Source organism: Palaemon carinicauda, chromosome 6 (genome assembly GCF_036898095.1).
Source record: "Palaemon carinicauda isolate YSFRI2023 chromosome 6, ASM3689809v2, whole genome shotgun sequence".
NCBI classification, from domain to species: Eukaryota; Metazoa; Arthropoda; class Malacostraca; order Decapoda; family Palaemonidae; genus Palaemon; species Palaemon carinicauda.
In genome coordinates, this window is record NC_090730.1 from 113,623,937 (window position 1) to 113,649,188 (window position 25,252).

Consider the following 25,252-nt stretch of genomic DNA (forward strand, 5'->3'; position numbering starts at 1 on the left):
GCAGTGGAAGACCATGGTACAGAGGCTATTGCCATATAACAACCACTTGCCTGACTATGAGTCTAAACCATATTAGAATGATAAAGTGCAAATGGAGACAATTTTGATCATGTTGATTCTAAGCAATGTCTCCATAATTTGGTTCCCATCACAAGAGAAATAGAAGAATTTTTCTTCATTGTAATTTTAGGTTAATGATGTTTCCAGCAGATTTTTTTTTTAAATTTACCTAATAGTGATACACTTTAAACTAACAAGAAACAAACTCATCCCCCTCACTTCCTACGATTGAAGATCTTATTCAATTTTTCCTTCAACTTTGAAAATTTCTATCAGTTATTAATTCTTATGATTATTGTCCACCCAAGGAAACATTTTGAATAATATGAAATTTAGATTATTTCCTAAAAATGTCCTCTATTTAAATCTAAACTATTCGATCACTGAAATAATCTCTCTAGAATTTCTCAAAGACTACCAAGAGGTAGGCCTTCTCTAAACTGCCTTTCTAGAATGAATCTAATCGTATAAACAACCCCCTTTAGTCTCATTAAAATTTATACCTATGTCAATCACTATTACTTTCGTTATAAAAGAAAAAAATAATCATTATCAATATATTCCTTAAATCTTGTCCCTCAATTTTTACTCTTAAAATTGCCCTGATAAACATCTGCATTTGCTTTCGATAATTCATATGGAGTCTCATTTAAATAAGCTTAACTACACTCAAATATTTTACCCATTTCATCATACTAACATTCAATAAATGTCTTAACTATTTTAATTTAAACTAATCAATTTCTGTACTTTACCTTTCTTCATGCTTCATTGACATGACATGACATTTATCTATTTCCTTTAACATTTTTTAAATAGAATTTTAGTTTTATAGCTACTCTTTCCTTAAACCTTTCAATCAATGTTCTTTGAGATTTTAGAACATACTTATTACATACATACTCTTTCCTAGATTTTAAATACAACAACTTTTCTTAAAAATTTATAATCAATCTGATAATAGTTCATTTTTTTTTCTCTTTATCCTGTTAACTTATAACTCTACCATTAATGTATAAATCAGCCCAACTTAAAACCTTTTAAAAACTAAAGTCTTCCCCAATTTATTTCCAGATACCTAAACTGAAGCTTTAATCTTCCTTATGTCCTTGAGTCTTTCCAAGTCACTTGACCTACATTTCGTAATTAGTGATGTGAGGCAAATCACATGACTAAAGTCATTAAATTTCTATCCAGAAAACATTGCTTAAAATCAGTTATTTTTGCGCAAAACAGTTTAGTCATCATAAGGCTCACTATCCAAAACTAACAACTCCAAGAACATCAAAATAAGGACTATTTATCAGCTACTTTGAACAAGGATCTTACGTGTGACTGCAGTAATGTTCAATAAATAATTTTTCTATTTTAAAATCTAATTAAATTTGTATTAAAGATAATTTCTGAGAAGAGAGCAAGTGGGAAATGAACAAAATTACCGTCTTTAATTTATTGAAATCAAAATACATTACATCAATTTATTTCTTCAACAGAACGGGAACTTGATGAAAAACTGAATTGTATACGAGAGAGAGAGAGAGAGAGAGAGAGAGAGAGAGAGAGAGAGAGAGAGAGAGAGAGAGAGAGAGAGAGAGAGAGAGAAATTTCTATCTGGCGCTATCAGTAATTTAACAGATCTCCATCAAATACCATTATGTATACAGGATTTTAAAATTACTTTGATAATTTACAATAACTTTACTTTAATACTCACTAACTTGCATAATTATCAAAACTTCTCAAAACAAGAAATCTCTCAATGTTTAGGTTTCAAACTGAAAAATTATGAATGAAAACCCTAAAGACAAATATTCATGCAGAAACGTAAGGCAATTTCTTAATGAATCAGATAGATGTATTTGACAAGATTCTCTTTAGCAATCATTACAAAAAAAAATAGCTATAGGATCAATTCTTGTACTACAGTAAAGGAATAGAGATGTTCCAAGTTAAAACTAAGTAAGATTTTAGCCTATTTTAAATGTATTTCAACATGGAAACAACTTTGACATCACGAACTCTCCAGAGTTAGACCAACTAAAAGTTATGGAATAGAAGTGATAAAAGTAATATAACAGAAATAAGCTAATCTCAAAATGAAACTAAATCCATTCAAACTTAAAAAAAAAAAAAAAAAAAAAAACTATAAGCCAAGTATAAATGGAAGGAGCTATGAGAGCATAAGAATAATTAAGGAATAGTTTAAAGTTACAGTTCCAAGAATTTTAAATAATGAACATAGGTTTTTATAATGTTCGAGAGTGAAACACAAAGCTAATAACCCAGCAGTCACACGTACTGATAACTTGTTTAAAATAGTTACATAAATTCACAGATAATAATACTTATTGGCAAGCCTAGAACAGCAATGTCAAACTCTAATCCTTTTCAGGGCCAATTATGTACATGACTATGGTCTCGAGGACCATCAAAGATTAAGTAATTATTTATTAACGAGACTGGAGATTAAAAGTTCTTTGCAGGTCATCCTACTTTACCAAAAATACATTTGGGTTCATCTTAACAGTTTAGTTATATTTTACTCAGTTACAACAATTATAGTTGAGTTGAAAAATCTAGTAATCTCAATGGCCACATCTGGCCCACAGGCCTCAAGTTTGACATTTCTGGTCTAGACTTTGGACTTTTTATTGATAAAAAAGCTATGGGGGAACAGTTTCAATGATCTTTATATAATATTTTTTCTCTGATGTGAAAGTCCGTAGGCGTAACATGTTTTCCTATTCACAGGACACGTTCAAAGAATACCTTTAGTGATCAAATTCATTTTCATGACTACTCAATGTTTTAAATTACTTCACACCTTTCTACTTAGTTAATTACTAACCTTATTATACAAACAATTTCTGTCAATTACTAAAGCTTATATCAATCTTGTTCCTCGTAGGTTTGAACAAACTTAAAACCTAAAACTATTTCCTTATTCTAAGGATAGTTTAACTTAAGAGACTTCGTAGGAATATTCAGATGGTCTCAAATGATCAAAAAGCTTAAATATAAAAACTTTAAATTCTTTCAGAGCTTAGAACGCACAACACTTCATATTCTGGTTACTAGACTCAAGTTCATGCCTTAAAAACCTATTCTAAAAATGTTGTCCATATAAAGAACTAAGATCGGTCTTGATAATGCTTAAAGAAATTAATCAAATCTTTAAAAGTAAATGTAAATGGTTAAAAGTAAATGTTCGGAATGGAAATTCAATTCCTGTATAAAAAGATTTAAGACTGAAATAGTCTAAAATTTGGTCAAGAACGAGAAACATCTCGCCATCTAAGGCTTTTAAATGAAGTTGAAGATTCGGCTTGTTGACAGCAGTTGTAGAGGGTCCAGTAAGATTTCCAATTTTCTTGAATTCCTCTCTTCTTGCCATGTGTTCTTTAATCCTGTGAAAAGAAAACATAACAGTTTGACATCTGAATGGATATTTTACTACACAACAAAACTTTCTGGACACCAATGCAGCTCGAGATCTATAGCATGGTGTCCCTTTGACTGGCCAGACAGTACTACATTGGAACCTTCTTTCTAGTTACGGTTCATTTTCCCTTTGCTTACATATACACAGAATAGTCTGGTCTATTCTTTACATACTCTCCTCTGGCCTCATACAACTGACAACACTGTGATTATCAAATAATTTTTCTTCACTCAAGGGGTTAACAACTGCAATGTAATTGTGTAGCGACCACTTTCCTCTTGATAAGGGTAGAAGAGACTTTAGCTATGGTAAGCAGCTCTTCTAGGAGAATTACACTCCAAAATCAAACCATTGTTCTCTAGTCTTGGGTAGTGACATAGCCTCTGTACCATGGTCTTCCACTGTCTTTTGTTAAGAGTTCTCTTGTTTGAGGGTACACTATCTTATTTCTCTTCCTCTCTCTCTCTCTTTTTTTTTAAAGAAATGTTTATTTCAATGTTGTTACTATTAAGCTATTTTATTTTTCCTTGTTTCCTTTTCTCACTGGGGTATTTGCCCTCTTGGAGCCCCTGGGCTTATAATATCCTGCTTTTCCAACTAGGGTTGTAGCTTAGCAAGTAATAATAATAATTGCCCACTTATTCCAATAAAACAATCATTTGTATGAAGCCCTCGACAAATACCCAGGAAAGTCTTGAATTCAGTCTCAAATTTTCCACCTAACCACAGAATTACTCCAATGACCTTAACAAAATTCTTTAAACCTATACACTGGTCCCCTCTACATATTCACTGGCCAAATCCACTAAATTACATTCAAAGGTGTAAATATGTTCAGCTTAATTGTATGGTTAAACTATGGATTAGAATCTCTTGCCTAATCGTAATATTAATACTTTTGCAAATCTATCCTACATGAAGCCTAAACCTTTTCCAATAAACCAAGGGTGATCTATGATCTAAATCCATTGAACCTACAGCTACTCGATATTAACATTTATGTTTATCCAATGAATAATCTACCATACTTATGCGATTGACTAAAGTGTCACACCTTAAACAGGTGGTTGTTATAACAGAGCCAACTGAATAAAAATACTGATTTATTGGATAACCCGTGAAGCATCAAAACAATCAACCTATCATGTCATTATGCCTACACGAAGTTAATCTATTAACAACAAACCTTCCTATATTGTTATTGTTGTTGTTATCATTATCATTATCATAATTATTATTATCATTATTACTTGCTAAGCTATAACTCTAGTAGGAAAAGCGGGATGCTATAAGCCCGAGGGCTCCAACAGGGAAAATAGTCCAGTGAGAAAAGGAAACAAAGAAACTAAAGAGAAGTTACTAACAAGCACAAAATATTTTAAGAACAGCAACAACACCAAAATAAATAATTCATATATAAACTAAAAAAAAAAAAACGAAAAAAACGGAAGAGATATTAGATAGAATAGTGTGCCAGAGTGTACCGTCAAGCAAGAGATCTATAACCCAAGACAGTAAAAGACCATGGTACAGAGACTATGGCAATATCCAACAACAACTTGAGACGTCTCTACAGTGATGAAAACCTCTTAATGGTAGGAAGGACAACCATCTTCACTATAAAAAAAAAAAAAAAAAAATGTGTGATCAGTGCACAAGTAGACTAAATGGCACACAAGATCTTGGAAATAAAAGAAAAGACAAACATTATACAAATTAATATCAAGTATCAAAGAAAACTAAGTTTACTGAAGGTCACCATGTACACAGTAGTTAAAATAAAGCAATTTAATTCGGATTAAATACCAAATACATTATTATTATTATTATTATTATTATTATTATTATTACTAGCCAAGCTAGTTTGAAAATCAAGATGCTATAAGCCCAAGGGCTCCAACAGGGAAAAATAGCCCAGTGAGGAAAGGAAATAAGGAAATAAATAAGTGATGAGAATAAATTAACAATATATCATTCTAAAAACAGTAACAGTGTCAAAACAGATATGTCCTATATAAATTTTTATCAACGTCAAAAACAGATGTCATATATAAACAATAAAAAGACTCATGTCAGCCTGGTGAACATAAAAACATTTACTCCAACTTTGAACTTTTGAAGTTCTACTGATTCAACTACCCGATTAGGAAGATCATTCCACAACTTGGTAACAGCTGGAATAAAACTTCTAGAATACTGTGTAGTATTGAGCCTCATGATGGAGAAGGCCTGGCTATTAGAATTAACTGCCTGCCTAGTATTACAAACAGGATAGAATTGTCCAGGGAGATCTGAATGTAAAGGATGGTCAGAGTTATGAAAAATCTTATGCAACATGCATAATGAACTAATTGAATGACGGTGCCAAAGATTAATATCTAGATCAGGAATAAGAAATTTAATCGACCGTAAGTTTCTGTCCAACAAATTAAGATGAGAATCAGCAGCTGAAGAGCAGACAGGAGAACAATACTTAAAACAAGGTCGAATGAAAGAATTAAAACACTTCTTCAGAATAGATTGATCACCGAAAATCTTGTAAGACTTTCTCAATAAGCCAGTTTTTTGTGCAATTGAAGAAGACACAGACCTAATGTGTTTCTCAAAAGTAAATTTGCTGTCGAGAATCACACCTGAAATTTTAAGTGTCATACAAATTTAAAGAAACATTATCAATACTGAGATCCGGATGTTGAGTAGCCACCCTCCTTGACCTACTTACAATCATACTTGTTTTGTTAGGATTCAACTTCATACCCCATAATTTGCACCATGCACTAATTTTAGCTAAATCTCTATTAAGGGATTCACCAACCCCAGATCTACATCCAGAGGATGAAATTGAAGCAAAGAGAGGATCATCATCTGCATATGCAACAAGCTTGTTTTCTAGGCCAACCACATGTCATATGTATATAGTATGAAAAGTAATGGGCCAAGAACACTACCCTGTGGAACACCGGATATCACATTCCTATACTCACTATGGTGCCCATCAACAACAACTCTTTGAGATCTATTACTTAAAAATTCAATAATAATGCTAAGAAACGACCCACCCACTCCCAACTGTTTCAGTTTGAAAACAAGGGCCTTGTGATTAACACAGTCAAAGGCAGCACTAAAATCAAGGCAAATCATACGAACTTCCTGACCACAATCAAGGGATTTCTGTACAGCATTGGAGATTGTAAGAAGGGGATCACATGCTCCAAGGCCTTTACGAAAACCAAACTGCAAACTAGGGAGTAGGTGATTAGATTTAGCAAACCTATTAAGACGTTTTGCCAGAAGACGTTCAAAAACTTTAGATAACATGGGAGTTATGGAAAATGGGCGGTAGTCAGTGGGACTTGAGCTACCACAAACACATTTACGTAGAGGAGTAACATTACCAATTATCTAACAAGTGCTTAAAGCTCCTCTTCTTGCTAACTTGCGCAATACAACATAACTTTGGAGCTAAGAAATCTGCTGTTTTTATAAAAAACAAAGGAAAAATACCATTTGGGTCTAGACCTCCATAAGCATCAAGGTCCATCAACAGAGCTTTAATCTCACGAGATCGAAAAGCTAAACTAGTTAGTTTAGCCTCAGGAAAACAGGAATGAGGAAGTTCAAGTTTATAATTACGTACTCTGTTTTCTGTCAAAAACATCAGCCAAAAGGGTTGCCTTTTCCTTTGGACAGTGAGTGACTGAGCCATCTGGTTTAAATAAAGGAGGGACTGTTGCATCTACACCAAAGTGTGCAGATTTAAGGGTAGACCACCATTTATGTTCCTGAATTGTACCACAAAGGGTTTCTTTTATGGTTAAATTGTATTCCTTTTCAGTTGAGGCATAAACTCTGAGCAAAAGCTCGAAGCTGAGTATAGTTGTTCCAGGTCAAATCTGATCTGTTACCCTTCCAAAGATGATAGGCCTCCTGCTTCTCCAAATAAGCACGCCTACAATCATCACTGATTGTAGGAACCTTGACACACGAGAAGGGAAACTCCTATCAATTATGTTAACTAGATTCTCAATCAAAGAGACAACAGGATCTACACAACTATATAATTGTGACCAATTTAAGCACAAAAGATCCTGCAAAATCCCATTCCAGTCTGCTTGATATTTCATATAAATTTTACAAGAGTATGATATATCAGGGACAGGCTGCTCAGTCGTCACTGCTAATGAAATCAAGGCATGATCAGATGTCCTGACTGGAGAACCAACCTTACTAGTTATAAACGCTGGGGAAGTCAGTGTATACGAGGTCCAAGCAATTACCAGATCAGTGAGTAGCTTCATTTATGATTTGCTCACAGCCTGATTCAGAGGCAAAGTCTAAAGCTCTCAAGCCATGGCGATCGGTAGGAGAGATAGAATTTAACCATTCCCTATGGTGAGCATTAAAATCACCAACAAAGACAAAAGAAGCCTTTCTATCATCTTCTTGTATCTTAGCCATAATGGTAAGATGACAATCGAAGATAGAATCATCCATGTCTGGATTCCGGTAGATCAAACACAAATAAAAGTTGTTATGCCTGCCACAAACTCTTATTACCTGAATCTCATGACATCCACATTGATAGCAGGACTTATGAGAAGTAGAGTAATCGGTCCTAATATACACCGCCATTCCCCTGGCCCTATGGATGTTATCACGTTTCAACATTATTGGCTTCTTAAAACCTTTTATAAGGAGCTCGGATTAGTGACTCATATTAGAAACCAAAGTTTCTGAGCACAAACGAATATCATATTGTCTGGATGCAACTGTAAGGTCATGGATATTTGCATGAAGACCACGAATATTGCAATACAGAAGACGACATTGACGAAATCTAGGGCATACTGGTCCCGTATTTCGTTGTCTCCAGACAGCATAAGAATTAATAGAAATTATAAATTGACATCATACTTAAAAACTAGATTAACAAGAATTATAACAAAAACAATATGTACAGAATTATAAATAAAGTGATTGATGAAACCCATAGACTATAGTAAAAAGTCGGAAAAACTGGTCAACATGGAGGATCCGATACACCATGCAAGGCTAAATGCCCTCCAGAATAGCCATTACAACTGAAGGGAGGACAGTAAGGATGGTTTTGAGAAGAAAAAGAATCAGAAAAAGGAAAAGACAACCTGTTGATAAACCACCAAGCATCTATGGCCCTTCTATTAAGCCTGCCCAACACACCATTTAAAAAAAAACAAGAGGAAGAAAAAAAATAATAATAAGATAGAACAGTGTGCCCGAGTGTACCCTCAAGCAAGAGAACTCTAACCCAAGACAGTGGAAGACCATGGCACAGAGGCTATGGCATTACCCAAGACTAGAGAACAATGGTTTAATATTGGAGTGTCCTTCTCCTAGAAGAGCTGCTTACCATAGCTAAAGAGTCTCTTCTACCCTTACCAAGAGGAAAGTACACTGAACAAATTGCAGCACAGTAATTAACCCCTTGGGTGAAGAAGTGTAAGTATCTCATTGTTGTCAGGTGTATGAGGAAAGACGAGAATATGTAAAGAATAGGCCAGACTATTCTGTGTAAGTGTAGGCAAAGAAAAAAATAAGCCGTGACCAGAGAGAGGGATCCAATGCATTACTGTCTGGCCAGTCAAAGGATCCAATACCTCTCTAGTGGTAGTATCTCAACGTGCAGCTGGTGCCCTGGCCAACCTACTACCTACAAATGCACAAATCTCTTTCAAAATATGCACCGACTACAATAGTCCTAACCCTACACTGTTAAAAAAAAAAAGCAAATTTTAATCTGAAATTCTCCGTAAAGAAAATCTACTGTTTTCAGCCATATTTCAGTAAAAACACAGGTGACCATAATTTTAACCCTACTTTGTTATTATCTTTTACGGATTGGTGACCGTAATATTATTCGTTTACGTCAATATATTTGACTTAAAACGGTAAATGCCAGCCAACATTTATTTTATGATTTTACAGTTTTAATTCAAATTTTTAACTGTGTATAGTCAGCTCTTAAGCCAAATCCTACTCGCACTTATGATCAAACAAACACTTGGGGATCATGAATTAAATATTCAATTTATTCTCAATTGTCAATGGCTATAGAAATTTACTACTGACTTTGTTCTCATCTTAAATATTACTCATGATTAAACTTTACATCAGTCCATTATCTTTTGAAGCAAAAAGTATCCTGTTACTCTCACCTTGAATGAAGTCACTGCAACTAAATGGTTTAGTTTGACCTTTAATGATACAGTAAGAAGCTCTTCGTCCGTAACTTCAGGGTTAAAACAACACCTGTAAAATTCAAAATTAAAGTCACTAAAAATTGATATATTTTCGAAACATTCATACATCTTACATGAAATGAAAATGACAAATTCATTAGGTAATTTGTATTTTTCCTAACTATACAAACCTTAGCTATTTAATATGGGTATTACTTTCGGCGTAGCTGAAATAACGAGCCATTAGAATTTTAACGAGGGTTTACCAGCCCATCGCTAGTTAGCGGGGTAGGGAGGGGTAGCTTGCTACCCCTCCCCCTCACACACACCTGTGAGAGCTCACTTTGCTTAGAGGTAGGACTTTCCGGGGGACAGGGCTGGCGGGCAAGTTTGATTAAATAGCTAAGGTTTGTATAGTTAAGAAAAATACAAATCACCTAACGAATTTGTCATTTGTTCCTTAACTGAAATACAAACCACGCTATTTAATATGGGTGACTTAACCCTTAGGTATGGTGGTAAGACCGTGCCATTACTGGCTTTTGGGTTTTTGCCCGGGGACTCAGTATCTGAGTGTATCAGCACTCAATGATAAGGAGCCCCTGCAACTCGCTAGTGCTTTGCTCTGCAAAGGCCGCGGCCTACATAAGCTTGTGTGTGAAGGAAGTAAGTGTGACTCGTCCTAGGAAGTTGACTTGAAGTCCTTTAGATGGAACTTTAAGGCTAGGACTCTCCCAATACCACCTCGTTAGGGTATGGGGACGTGACAGTATTAACTTAATACTAGGAACACAAGGGAACATGGTTTACTTGCAGTGATTTGAGGTCAGCTGTGCAGAGAACCCAGGATGCTGCTTTCCCCAAGAGAGGGGAGAATGAAGAAAAAAATAAGGGTCAGGCATACCTTTTCATTCATGCAGACTAAAACCGGGTAACAATGCCCTCAACCCTCTGCTACTTGTCCATTAAGGAGCCTGAGGTTTAAACCAGCTGTTGTGCAGCCACCACAGGGCCGATAGAGAACGTATCGAGCCTCCTGTGGGTAGTGGGCTGTGAAGGTCGTCTGACGCTTCCACAACCCCGCTTGTAGAACCTGCGTCACTGAAAAGTTCTTCTTGAAGGCCAGTACCCTTCTCATCAGACAGAACGGGGGAAAGGCGTACACATCGATGTTGTCCCACCGTTGTTGGAAGGCATCTTGCCACAGTGCCTTGGGGTCCGGGACTCGGGAGCAGTACAGCGGAAGCTTGAAATTCAAGGCTGTCGCGAACAGATCCACAGTCGGGGAACCCCACAAAGTCAGGACTTTGTTGGCTACTAGACGATCCAAAGACCACTCGGCACTCACTATCTGGGATGCCCTGCTCAGACTGTCGGTGAGCACATTCCTCTTTCCTGGAATGAAGCGAGCTGATAGAGGAATCGTGTGATCTTCGGTCCATCTCAGTATCTCTACTGCGAGATGGGATAGCTGCTCTGAAAAGGTACCTCCCTGGTTGTTGATGTAAGCCACTACTGTGGTGTTGTCGCTCATTACCATCACAGAGTGGCCCGCCAGGTATTGTTGGAACTGTTGAAGGGCCAGGAATACGGCCTTCATTTCTAGCAGGTTTATGTGGAGGCACTTTTCTGATTCTGACCACAGGCCTGAGGTCCTGTGGTTCAGACCGTGGGGCCCCCACCCTTTCTTTGAGGCGTCCGAGAACAGCATCAAATCCGGGGGGAGGACGAGAAGATCCACTCCCTTCCGTAGGTTCTCGTCTGTCACCCACCACTGCAGATCCGTCCGTTACGAAGGGCCCATAGGGACCATGACGTCTGGGGAATTGTGTCCCTGATTCCACCGAGACTTGAGTCGCTATTGTAGGGATCTCATCCTGAGGCGACCATTCGGAACTAGACGGGCCAGGGATGAAAGGTGACCGAGGAGACGTAACCACGATTAGGCTGGGAGTTCTTCTCGTCTGAGAAAAGGATCTGCGACCCTCCTCAGCCTTGCTATCCGGTCGTCCGATGGAAAGGCTTTGTGGAGATTGGTGTCCAAGATCAAGCCTAGATATACCAGTCGTTGAGTCGGAAGCAGAGAGGACTTCTCGAGATTTACCATGATCCCTAGATCTTGGCAAAGTCCGAGAAGTTTGTCTCGGTGTCGAAGAAGGGTCGACTCAGAGTCTGCTAGGATCAGCCAGGCGTCCAGATAACAGAGGAGACGGATGCCGATCCTGTGTGCCCATGATGAAATCAGGGTGAACACTCTGGTGAAAACCTGAGGTGCTGTGGAGAGACCGAAACACAGCACCTTGAACTGGTAGATCTTGTTGTCTAGGCTGAATTTTAAGTACTTTCTTAAGACGGATGGACTGGGATCTGGAAGTACGTGTCCTTCAGGTCCAGTGTACACATGAAGTCTTGTGGTCTCACTGCAAGTCTGACCGTGTCTGCTGTCTCCATGCTGAACAGGGTTTGTTTGACAAACCTGTTCAGAGCCGAGAGGTTGATGACTGGTCTCCAGCCTTCAGATGCCTTCTTTACAAGAAAGTGTCTACTGAAGAAGCCTGGGGAGCCGTCAACGACCTCCTGGAGGGCGTCCTTCTTTAACATGGTCTCGACTTCTGCCCGTATGGCTTGGCCCCTTGCCGATCCCATGGCAAAGGAGCTCAACGACACTGGATCCGCTGTCAGGGGAGGTAGAGATGTTATGAAAGGAACGCGATATCCCTGACTGATTATGGAAATCGTCCAGGAATCGGCCCCGAGTTGCTGCCACCTGATTGTGCAACTTTGTAGGCATCCCCCCACTGGTGGACATGCAGGGGGATTGCCAATCCTAGCGTTTGCGGCCTCAACAATTCCTTCTAGGATTTTTCCCTCCACTGGAGGACTTCTTGCCTTTCTTGTCTTTGACAGGAAAAGACTTTGACACCGTTGCCTTTGCTGCCACTGCCGGTTTTGTCGTTTTAGACGGGCGAGGTTGTTGCGGTGCTGGAGGTTTATAGGGCTTAGAATGAAGAGCCCTATGTAGGAGAGAGTCCTGGTTGGACTTCCTCTACCTCTCAGCTGCCTGTTCCAAGTCTTTCGGCTCAAACAGATTCTTTCCCAAGAGGGAAGAATATCTGAGCCTACTGACCTCGACACTGGGGACCTTCCTGTGGAACCTCTCAGCCACGGCATCACGTCGTTTCAGAATGGAATTGGCCCATAAGTTCGAGACTTGATGGGCCAGAAACTCGATGGTGCGCGTGCCCGAAAGTAAGAAGGTCTCCAAGGCCTTCCTGGTACTTTCCTTGGACAGATCCTTGGAACGTTTCAGGATGCTGAGAGACCCTAGCCAGACGTCTAGCCACGAAGTAGCCTGCATGGCACACTTCGCGACCTTCTCCTGACTAAGGATCTCTGTCGCCGAGAAGGACACTTGCTGGCTGGAGAGCCTCTCTAGAGGGACTGCCCTGGTAAGCTCTTCCACAGAGTGGTGCAAGGGAAGAGCTAAGCAAGACTTCCCCATGATCTCGAAGTACCTCCTCTGATGGACTCAAGGAGGCGGGAGGAGTTTGTTGCCGGCATTGGAACCGCTGGAGGAAGTGAGCTCGGAGAACCGGCCCTCAACCTTGTCCCTAGCACTCTTCACCCCTTGGGACCAGGGCAAAGCCGCACTGGCCTTAGAAGGTTTCTGGGTGCCAAAGACTCGGTCCAGGACCGTGTCCTTGCCCTCACGAGGGGGAATCTCAGGATCCGATAACCCGTTGAGATTCCTCATCAGGGTCAGAACCTGCCAGAAAGCATGTTCTGACTCCTGTAGCTCCTCTCCTGAAGGACTGGCAGCAAAGTCTCCTGTCCCCAAAGGCTTTTCTTGGGGGGACTCGTGGACGTTCTCTGCGGGTTTGGTTGGCTCTGGACGAATCCTTGAGGACGACTTCGGGATGGTCTTTGAGTCCTTCGGTTCCCTCCTGGGAGGGATACAGGACTCTAGCAGCGATGGCGGAGGGCTCTTCTCCGCACCTACCCGGGACGACTCTCCTACACGGGGTGGGGTTTCTCTCATTGGTGCGATGGGAGAACGCCTCAACTCGGTGGAATCCCCTGAGGACGGGAAAACTTCGTCCACAGGGGAGGGAGAGAAGGTCTGGGGGGGGGGGAGGGGAGGAAGCCTTCCTCAAGGACTTCCGAGGAGCCAGCTTGGCCCTAGGAGAAGTCACCACGATGTCTACTCCTCGCTTTTTCTTCAGAGGGGTCGAGGCTGCCATTGATTTAAGGCCCTTTTCAGCGAAGGCAGGTTTAAAAGCCTGCATGACAACTCTAACAATGGACCCGAACCATGGCTGCATACTGACAGTAGCACTGTCAGTGACTCCCTCTGGAGGGAAAGGGACCAGGCGATCCTTAGGAGTAGATACTACAACAGGGTCTGCCTGAAAAGAAGAAAGAGACAATGGTTGTATCCTGGACCTATCTAGAGTTCTCCCCGCTTCAGGCAAGCGCGCTGGTCTGTGCTTGCAAGGGGGTGGGGGGGTGGGGAACCGATGATGAAGACCTGGTTGCACGTGTTCTTGTCGCTTCGCGTGTAATTTCGCGCTGCGAATCCCGCTGGGTTTCGTGCTGGCGCTCGCGTGATGAGGTCTTGCCTTGTTCGTGCGCGCACGGGCGAATGGGCGCGGGCGGATGATGGCGAGGGTGCGCGTGGGTGCGATTGCTCGCCGGCGAGAGGGCACGTTGGCGAGCGACGGTGCTCAGGAGATGGAGCGCGTGGGCGCGCAGGCTATCGGTGGCGTGCAGGGGCGCGTTCTGGAGTGTGCGCAGTAGGTTGGATAAGCATTCGTGCACGCGGAGGCGATAGCTCATACGCGCATGGACGCGCAGGGTCCCGACGAGCTCTAGAAGGCGAAAGCGTTGGGCGCACACGCATAGGGGAAATACCCTTAGCGCGTGGGCGCGCAGTAGACCTCGCAGGTGCGCGCAATGGAGACTGTGCGAGTCGGCGTGTAGGAGAAGGCTGGCGAGCAGGCGTGGTCCGATGGCGCGTCGGTGTTAGGTGTAGCACAGGAGATCGCTGGCGAGAGGGAGAGGAAGGAATCTTCCCTCCTGCACCCAGATCCGAAGGAGAGGAAGGAATCTTCCCTCCTGCACCCAGATCCGAAGATCGTGGGCGCGCAGGAGAACGCTGAGGCGCAGGCGAACTCTGGCGTGCAGGAGAAGAGCGCTGGCGAGCAGGAGATCGTGGGCGCGCAGGAGATCGTGGACGTGCGTGGTGCACAGCAGGATGAGGGCGCGCAGATGTGCGCTGGCGAGGTGAAGATCGCTGGCGAACAGGAGATCGATGGCGCGCAGGTGACCGCTGGAGAGCAGGCGATCGCTGGTGCGTTGTCTCAGGAACAGGAGAACTCGAGTGCAGCAGGAGAGCGCTTGCGCGCAATTGAGCGCAGGCGCGCAGGGGATACCTGGCGCTTAAGGGACTTACTCACATTGTGAGAAAGCCCTTTTGCCCCGAAGGGACCGGTGCCCGTTTAATAACGGGATGCGTGGGTGCCCCCTGCGCATCAGCGGCCAAGAACGTTGACGGCAGGTCAGCAGGTCTGGCAGGAGGAGATCGCGAACGATCTGCGGAGAGGTCCAGGGATGCAGCAGAAACGGTCGGATCACGGTGTGGAGGATCCTCTGCGGAGGATTGCGAAGATGAAGACCCGAAGGGGCCCCTCCTAACACCCTTGTGGGGTGAAGGAAGGCCTCTACGGCGAAGAGGAGGGCGAGCTTTACGTCTGATACAACCTCTGCCAGCAGGCAGACCATCGGCAGTCCTCCGAAGAGGAGTCTCTGTTAGTGCACTCCCCCGAGGGGGAGAAACACCTGCAGGAGAGACCGTTGGACTTAGCTCCTCCTTCGAAGGATGTTTGGAGGGGGGAACTAATCCTTCCGCTACATCAACAACCGCAGCAGGGGTTTGACCTAACTCGTCAGAAACCTCTGCCACAACAACGTCAACGATAGACAGAGGATCAACCTCTGCTACAGCCGGCGACTGTTTGACAGCTGCTCCCAACCTGATTATGTCAAACAGGGCTTCCTTGGAGGGCGAGCCCTGAAGCCCCAAGGAAGCTCAAAGCTGTAATAAATCATTGTTAGACACATTATTATCAAAATTAAAATCATCCCCCGGGGGAGGAGGAGGAGGAGGAGCTGCCTCGCTATGGGAGGCAACTCCCTATCCCAAACCCCGAGATCGGTTAACAGCACTGCGGCCTACGCTTGAAGGAGAAATATCCCTTTTGGTCTTCTTCCAGCGCCGGGTATACCTCTCCCACTGGGAGGTATACCTCTCCCTACACTCACCACATACTTTATTTCTTTCACACCGTTGGCCCCTACAAAAAGGACACAAGGTGTGAGGGTCTGGGTCCACCGCCGACATATAAGTTCCGCAAGGGCAGTCAGGTAATCCGGGACACTTCCGCATAATAGAGGCCAACTTCCAAACACACTGTCAAGAAGAAAGAGCAAAAAAAGATTAATGGCTGTCAATATAGGCGAGGGTAGGAACGGACACATCCGGTCTTTACCAGAGCCAAAAGCAAAGTGAGCTCTCACAGTTGTGTGTGAGGGGGGAGGGGTAGCAAGCTACCCCTCCCTACCACCCCCCCCCCCCCCGCTAACTAGCGATGGGGAGTAAACCCTCGTTAAAATTCTAATGGGTCGTCATTTCAGCTACGCTGAAAGTAATACCCATATTAAATAGCGTGATTTGTATTTCAGTTACAGAACAAAGGAAAATTCAGCATTATCGTTTGAGCTACCCTGGAAAATCCCTTATAGAATTCCTACTATCCTATGTACATCTTACACTATGTACATAGTAGACTATGTACATCGTAGATTATGTAAATCGTATCCTATATACATCGTAGACTATGTACATTGTAGACTACGTATAGGACCCACTTAAGCTCTCCTGTTTATGTACATCGTTCCTATGTACATCGTAATCTATGTACATCGTAGACTATGTACATCGTAGACTATGTACATCGTAGACTATATACATCGTAGACTATGTACACCATAGACTAAGTACAGGAACCACTTAAGCTCTCCTGTTTATGTACATCGTAGACTAAGTTTAACTTTATAGGAGCAATGTGCTTTAGCCCAGCGGCATAGTAAGAAATATGAAACCAATTGTTCAAATTGTTCTAAAAGCACCAAAATTGGCACACATGTGGATTAATACATTCTGAACAATTTTGGATATGGAGGCATTCAAGATTCTCCCCGTAGCACATTTGGCGGCCATTTTTCAAAATGGCCGCTATTTACCGTTAGCGTCATTGAATATGTACCATAATTTGTCTTTTTGTGGATGCTAAAGGTGATAAGTGTGCTAGAGGTGATAAGTATTGTACAATTACACATACTTCTGTGCTTACCAAATAATTTGGCTACCATTTCACAAGAAAATTAATTTTACTTTGCAGCGGCAGCGTTGGTGGCAGTGACGGCGGCTGCAGTAATAGTATAGTGTTGATAGTCATGGTGCTTGTAGTAGTAACTTGTGGTAACATGGTGGTGTTTTGTGTCTTTGCAGGTGAGGCAGCAGCAGCACCACCTGACATCAGAGACGCGTTGTTCCAGACTGCAGCCATGGCAAAGAAGTTCCAACTGGTCGATACTTTTGAGCAACGTACTCCCACAACACCTCCTGAGACAAACTGGAAGCTGTGTCTTGTATGTCAAGAGGAGACAACAGAGTCACTTGTCTGCCCAGTACTGTCTAAACGCCGAGACCCTGGGAGTGGATACACGACAATGGCTGCAAACTTGGTCAAATTTGATGAACTCGGAGAACTGCCAAGAACTGTTCAGTTACAGAGACTAGATGAAGGACAAGGTCAAGGGTGATGGAGGAGCCATCGGCCTCACAGACAATCCAACTGCACTGAGGCGCTGGATGGTTGCCGGACCGGAGGTTGCTAGAGTGATTGTGGAATTTGACGACTTCAATCTGCATCCACACGATCAAGAGGAGACACGTCACCACGAAGAGACACCAAGTGTGCAGAACACTTTTGCCAGAGATGTGCGCTCACTCGTGGCCGTCATTGAAGAGCTGGGCAACCCTTTCGAGGAGGACAGTCAGGACTTGCTGGTGCTCGACACAAAGGAGATCGCAGACCCTGCAGTCATAGAAACAGTCCGTAACGCCAAGCAGATTGGCCAAGACCAGTTTGAAGCATTCTCAAAGGAATGCATCGTGGACAGAACCAAGTCCATTGAGGTGGCAATCCACCGGAACAAGCTACCACTGTTTGCGACCAAGAGAGGACCCAATATACCCAAAGGAAAAGAACAGGTCAAATCTCTGAAGAATGATGTTGCGCTCTTCGCACGATTATATATCGGCTGCCAGACCCGTGATGGGAATCTAGAAGAGTTCTTCAGGCATGAAAATCAGCAATGCCCTCCAGCTTTATCTGACGGAGGGAGACTGTACCTAGGGAGCAAGAGTGACTTGCTGGTGTGCCTTGAAGGCCATGCTGAGCCTCAGTTTGAAGCTCCTACTGTCACTGCTGTTGTCCTCGATGGAGCAGTAATCGTACAGATGTTGAAGCCGGGTACTGCCAACACGTTCGAGGAATATGCACAGCAAGTGTTCATCCCATACGTTGTACAACGTTTCCAACATGTATCACGTCTTGACCTTGTGTGGGACAGCTACAGAGCAGATTCCCTGAAGGCATCAACCAGAGAACAGCGTGGAAAGGGAGTACGTCGGCGTGTTGTCGACTCAGCAGTCATACCAGGAAATTGGCAAAGTTTCCTGCGAGTTGATAGCAACAAAGTGGAGCTCTTCAGCTACCTCTCCACCATGCTTGCAGAGTCCTTTCAAGAAGAAGGCAAGGAACTGGTCGTCATTGATGGGGAGCAGGTGATCTGTGTTCCACAGCAAGAGGATGTCAACTCACTCGCACCATGCAACCAAGAAGAGGCAGACACCCGCATGATGCTACATGTAGCACATGCTGCACAACATGGTCACCACCAGATACAGGTTCGAACAGTAGACAGTGATGTCGTGGTCCTAGCAGTGATGGTAGTCCACAAACTACCAGCTGGAGACGAACTCTGGGTAGCCTTTGGGACAGGCAAGAACTACCGCTACATTGCAGCCCATGAAATAGCTTCCTCCCTTGGTCCAGAGAAGGCATGTGCTCTTCCAATGTTTCATGCCATCACAGGGTGTGATACTGTGTCAGCCTTCGTCGGACATGGGAAGAAATCTGCCTGGGCAACATGGAACACGCTGCCAGAACTCACTGATGCCCTGCTGAGTCTGGCAAATGCACCCACAAGCATCCAAGAGGATACAATGCATGTCATCGAGAGGTTTGTCATACTCCTGTATGACCGCACAAGCAAATGCAAGGACGTCAACAAGGCGAGAAAGCAGCTCTTTGCAAAGACGAACTCTGTTCAGAACATCCCGCCAACCTACGCTGCTCTGGAGCAGCATGTGAAGAGATCTGCCCTTCAGGGTGGTCATGTCTGGGGCCAGGCATTGGTACCAACGCCCGTGCTCCCTCCACCAACAGACTGGGGCTGGCATCGGAGTGATGATGGGCTCTACACACCACTCTGGACCACACTCCCTGAGGCATCCAAGGCCTGCTATGAGCTGGTGTCTTGCGGATGCAAGAAAGGCTGCAAAAACCGCTGCAAGTGCAAGAACGCTTCACTGCAATGCACTGGTCTATGTTTCTGTGAAGGCGAATGCCAGTAGATTGGGACAGAAAACTTGCTAACCAACATTATGATCTGTAGACATTCATAATTCTGGTGACCAGATTTGAAAAGTTCGGAATCATAATTAACATAGTGTGGCAAAATCTACGTTATTGTATTACATGTATGTACTGCAGGATTACACAAGTACTGTGCCTAGAGACTGGGCTTTTGGTCGACTATATAACTACAATCTGACCATACTGTAAACTTCCCGTACTCTGTGTATTATTTTGACTAGCAATTTTGCCAGCAATTTGAAATAAAAAAGCAACTTGAGCAATTAAAGTGTGTTCCTGAAATCAGGTACTGGTTATTAGAGGTATTATGTCATTGAGTATTGAAATCTTCATCAAATGTCCACTTTTTCCACAAAATGGCGGCCAGTTTGGGGGCCATTTTTGAGAAGATTCATCTAAATATCTGTTAAACATTTATTGATGTTAATTCTGATGTAAAAAAAGGGAATTTTGGCCCATCTAGCACCAAACTAACGACACATAATGAAGTCTATGTAATGACGCTAATGTTAAATGGCGGCCATTTTGAACAATGGCCGCCATATCTTCCTAAGGGCTAATCTTGAATGCCTCCATATCCAAAAATGTTTAGAATATATTAATCTACATGTGTGCCAATTTTGGTGCTTTTAGACCAATTTGAACAATTGGTCTGCTATGCCGCTGTACTACTTAACAATATTATATTTTACCTTTCTACTTCTCACTCATGTTCATGACGTCAACATCTAAATTCAATATGTTTATTTTATTACTTCTCTTATGTCAATTCTGATAAACAAATAAATTTTGTTTACGATCAATAAATTGAGCAGTATACAACCTAAAGATCAAATGGTAACCATCATCTATTTCTCACATTTAAAACAAGGGAAATTTAGATCTATCACCAGCATATTACCATACTACAAAAACATTACACTTTTATACCTACATATTTGATCGTTCACAATTGATGAGCTGTCCAACTCTAAAGCCTCTAGGTTGTACATGGGAGGGTTAATATATACCAAACTTACGCCAAATAACTTTTTCATAATCAAAACATCAAATAATTCAACAAAATCCTTTCATCTTCATTATCAAGTTGTTATTATTATCATCATTATTACTAGCCAAGCTACAACCCTAGTTTGGAGAGCAAGATGCTATAAGCTAAAGGGCTCCAACAGGGGAAAATAGCCCAGTGAGGAAAGGAAATAAGGAAATAAATAAGCAATATAAGTAGTAATGAAAAAATTTAAATAAAATTTTTCAAAAAACATTAACAACATTAAAAGAGATAATTTATATATAACTATAAAAACTTATGTCAGCCTGTTCAACATAAAAAAACATTTGCTGCACATTTCAGTCAATCACAATATAGTAAAACGACAGGCAATTTATATAACTTCTGTTAAACTAATGGTTCTAGATTCTTTCAAATGCAAGTCACCTTTCATAATGAGGTTTTTTTGTGGAATGTTACTTTGGGCCTTTAAACTATTGATTTGGAAATTGGGTTATTAGGAACTATTTCTCGCATTGACAACTATACAAAACAAGATCGTAGGTAGAAATTTCTTTCTCAAACTTCAAATATTCCCCATACTTGCTTCATTATGCTGATCTAAATTTGATTACCCTATTATCAGTTCACTCTAAACCAGTCTTAACTTAAAACACTATTGGAAAACAATCTTATCCAGGTAGTAGGTTGGCTAGGGTACCAGCCACCCATTGAGATACTACCACTAGAGAGTTATGGAGTCCTTTGACTGGACAGACAGTATTGCATTGGATCCTTCTCTCTGGTTACAGTTCATTTTCTCTTTGCCTACACATACACTGAATAGTCTGGCCTATTCTTTACATATTCTCTTCTGTCCTCATACACCAGACAACATTGAGATTACCAAGCAATTCTTCTTCACCCAAGGGGTTAGTGCACTGTAATTATTCAGACGCCAATTTCCTCTTGGTAAGGGTAGAAGAGAGACTTCAGCTGTTTTAGCAGCTCTTCTAGGAGAAGGGCAGTCCAAAATCAAGCCATTGTTCTCTAGTCTTGGATAGTGCCATATATGGCCTCTGTACCATGGTCTTTCACTGTCTTGGGTTACATTTCTCTTGCTTGAGGGTACACTCAGGCACACTATCCTATCTCATTTCTCTTCCTCTTGTTTTGTTAAAGTTTTTATAGTTTATATAGGAGATATTTATTTTAAAGTTAGTTCTGAAAATATTTTGTTTTTCCTTGTTCCCTTTCCTCACTGGGCTATTCTCCCTGTTGGAGCCCTTGGGCTTATAGCATGCTGTTTTTCCAACTAGGGTTGTAGCTTAGCAAATAATAATAATAATAATAATCAGCGCTTGAGCTCGCTTTCAAAATAATAACGTAGAAATTAAACTTTCATTTCTCAAGAAAAGTTTCCTATGATACTTTTTAGCTCAATCCAAAATGCAATCAGTATCGCTGCAATTTTTCCTGTCATGAAAATCAGAATGTCACTAAGTGGTAGCAGACGAAACGTCCGGGCACTTGACACCCAAATTCGTTAAATCAAGTGAAATACTTAACAGAAAACCTGTCTACTTCTACAATACTGAAAGATGCTGCACATTCCCATACAAAATGTGTGCCTACATGTTTTGCCATTCAAATATCAAAGGAGTTACCAATGCATAATATACTGTATACACTCCTAGGACAATCAAAGTATTACTGGCTACACATTACGCCATTCAAATAAAACTATAGACATCACAGATGTAAGTACAAATGAACTTAATATCCTTGGCCTTCATAAGGCTCAATAGTACACAGTATGGTCACCATAAGGTACAATAGTACACAGTATGGTCACCATAAGGTACAAAACTACACAGTATGGCCACCATAAGGCACAATACTGTACTTTTGACCTACTTTAGCATTGAAGTTACTCAGAAATGTAAATTTCTTCTACGTTACCTGTAAGATTTTTATTAATAAGAAAACCCACTCCCTTTTCTTTGTTATTTTTATGTCCTCTGAAGCAAATTATGTGACTTTTTCAACTCTATATAGGATTCCGCAGTTCTTCTAATTTCACTCAATTGTATTATAACCCAAATTTATTAATTTCAGATCTTCTAGTAACACAGCAAGATCTTCCCTAGACAGGGCTCTGACACTGTGCGTTACGAGGTTCACTTTCCAAAGGTCGCCTGTTTATCTAGAGAATTTAGCCTCTTGCAGCGGGACATAACTGCTAGCCAATCTTGGGCAGTTGTTCCACGCCCCTGGGGACTGGGATCCCGAGATGAGGTTGTTGTATTCGTGTCTGGGGTTTGATCTGTTATTCATCACTAAGCTGTCCACTGCAGATTGGAGATGGAAGACATTGGTCTGCCAGCTCAAGAATGATCAGATGTAAATAAACAAAACAGCCTCTATATTGAACTGTGATTCAAAAAAAAAAAAAAAACAAAAAAAAAAAAAAAAAAAACCGATCTTCACAGATTCCTGAATTAGTTCAGCTCAAATGCGGGTACTATTAATTTGGTTTACCTAAATATCACAGTAATCGGTAGGCTATTAAAAAACGATGGTATCTAAAAACTAGTCCGTCCCTTAAGGGTTAAGGGTTTGTTCTCTGTTCAACATTATGATATATCATACTCAGCTTATCCTTCTTTGTTGAGAGCGAAAGTGTTGTTTAAAAGTACATGCACTCGTCGCGTTAGCTTAAAAAAACTTGAATTACAAAAGATTTCTATGATAAATTTTCCTTTTCCCGATATTAAATAAGAAAATAAAAAAGTAAGCACAAAATATTCTAGATTGATCATTGAAAATAATGAAATAGATGATTTTCCACACTTTTAATCTAAGATAATTAGGTCTCCATTGGGATTCACTTAACAAAAGCCAAGTTTTTATAAGCTCAAAGGTGGGTAAAATCTATTATGATACGAGGAACAATATGTAGAGAAGATAATGAAATATATAAAAAAATATTAACTTTTCCATTTGGAAGTGTTGGTACCATTTCAAATTTTGAAAATGTGAATGAATTATATATGCACTAGACATTTAGTTGACGAATGAAAGAGAAAATGTGCACTACATATTTAGTAGATGACGAATGAAAGAAAATAATGTGACAGGGTACAATGAGAAAATTGCGTTTAGTCATAAAACACCTAATGGCTTTATTCTTCAAGGGGTTATTCACGCTAGCCTATGTTTAAATATGATTCATTGGAGAGAGAGAGAGAGAGAGAGAGAGAGAGAGAGAGAGAGAGAGAGAGAGAGAGAGAGAGAGAGAGAGAGAGAGAGAGAGAGATTTTATTCGCTGCAAACGGGAATCAGTTTTCTGGTGTATAGCACTCACTGAAGTTGGTTGAATTTGTACTAGTGAGCAGCTACTGTGATAGTGAATCTTATAAGCAGCGCGTGATTTTATATGTTGTTTTAGCTATATTTCTAACACTCATTAAAATATTTGAAGCGATTGCATAGTGGAGGAATAGCGAAGTATTAATGTTAAATTTCATTGGATCTCCTCAGCTAAACTGCTCTTTTTCGAGATAATCATCTTTGGTGAACAGAGAGAGGGAGAGAGCGTTTCGCCTTCGAATCTCAAAACCGGTAGGTTGGTTAACCACCACCCAGACGGGATATGATGATGACTCTATATAGGCCTGTCTAGTAGGAATGGATATTAAGTTTCAAGACGTGAATTATGCGAACTCCCATTTCATCTCTAAAGCCGAGTCTCTCTCATTTTTGTAGACATTCCGAACTTATAGTAATTTTTTTTTTTAATTAATTAATTGGAGGCTTGGAGTATATAATTGAATTTGTTAGTTTCACGAGATACAAAAATATTGCTGTTTATTGTGCAATAGTTAAAAGAATCGTACATAATGCTTTTTCACGAGGATTTTTTTTATTGTGTTAAATGTTTTGAGTTAATGAATATTCTAAAGATAATTCTTTTTAGCGAGGCAGATTTGCAGAGACTCGCAGAGGTGCCCCTTTTGCTCGGAAAAGTTTCCTCATCGCTGATTGGTTGGACAAGATAATTCTAACCAATCAGAGAGCAATAAACTTTTCCGAGCTAAAAGAGCACCGCTGCTAGTCGGTGCAGATGCGCCTCATTAAAAAAAATTTAGTATAGTTCACAAAGGCATTAGAACGATCTAGTACAATATATTTGTTATTGATATCAGCGCTGGCTTTGTATATCTAGCCAATGCACGTCATCATTTGAGTAATTAAGAACTTTTCTGTGGATTTCTGTCAGAATGATGTTTTCCACTAACATTCTGCAAACTTATTAAAGCATTTACTTGTTAGAAGTGATTAGATGCGTTAGGACTGTATACAGTAAGACTAATCGTGAAAAATAGAAATCTAAGGAGTTAATTGCTCCTCTTTAATACATTGCTTTTTAGGTACAAAATAATTTCATCTGTATTTCATGGATGTTATATACAGTGTATATATGCATATCTATCGACCTATCTATCTATCTATCTATATGCATGCATACATGCACATATATAATATATATATATATATATATATATATATATATTATATATAATATATTAAATATATATGTAATATATGTATGTATATATATAATATATATATAATATATATATATATATATATATATATATATATATATATATATATATATATATATATATATATATATATATATGTATCTATAAATATATAATATCTATATATAATATACATATGTATATGA

General features: G+C 40.7%; 1 protein-coding gene and 1 long non-coding RNA gene across 2 annotated transcripts in view; one reads left to right on the plus strand and one right to left on the minus strand.

Annotated features, from left to right (window-relative positions):
• Positions 1 to 2,293: 2,293 nt before the first annotated feature.
• The window catches only part of LOC137642165 (uncharacterized), a 56,034-nt gene continuing 33,075 nt past the window's right edge, over positions 2,294 to 25,252 (minus strand). The window contains exons 2-3 of the long non-coding RNA XR_011044662.1: positions 9,697 to 9,790; positions 2,294 to 3,467 (exon numbers count right to left, since the gene is read on the minus strand). This is a non-coding gene — a long non-coding RNA (uncharacterized lncRNA). The remainder of the gene's footprint in view (positions 3,468 to 9,696; positions 9,791 to 25,252) is intronic.
• Positions 23,863 to 25,252, plus strand: part of LOC137642164 (solute carrier family 22 member 6-like) — an 88,094-nt gene continuing 86,704 nt past the window's right edge. The window contains exon 1 of the mRNA XM_068374699.1: positions 23,863 to 24,120. The gene's annotated coding sequence lies outside the window, so the exon portion shown is untranslated. The remainder of the gene's footprint in view (positions 24,121 to 25,252) is intronic.